Source organism: Arachis ipaensis, chromosome B01, assembly GCF_000816755.2.
Source record: "Arachis ipaensis cultivar K30076 chromosome B01, Araip1.1, whole genome shotgun sequence".
In the NCBI taxonomy this organism is placed as follows: domain Eukaryota; kingdom Viridiplantae; phylum Streptophyta; class Magnoliopsida; order Fabales; family Fabaceae; genus Arachis; species Arachis ipaensis.
The window spans coordinates 134,144,758-134,145,002 of record NC_029785.2 but is presented as its reverse complement, the minus strand read 5'-3'; the positions used below and the strand labels follow the sequence as shown (position 1 = coordinate 134,145,002).

At 31.4% G+C, this 245-nt stretch overlaps 1 protein-coding gene across 3 annotated transcripts in view; it reads left to right on the top strand.

Annotated features, from left to right (window-relative positions):
* The window catches only part of LOC107640558, a 3,070-nt gene that overhangs the window by 775 nt on the left and 2,050 nt on the right, over positions 1-245 (top strand). The window lies entirely within an intron of this gene.

Below are 245 nucleotides of genomic sequence, written 5' to 3'. Positions count from 1 at the left end.
CCTAGTTGGATGTCTTTGTTACTCCATCAACATCTTTGAAAATCTAGTGGATATAGACAGTTTTTATTTAGGTAGATAGCTTTCCTAAGCTAAGATCAATCTGAAATTGGGGAAAAATAAACGAGTTTACATTGTTTCCTCTTTTTGCCTTACTTTATTATTTGAGCTCATTTTCATGTGTTTTAGCGTCTTTTATCCCTATAGTTTGATGACGTTCTCTTTTTAAATGGTTTTGTTATTACACT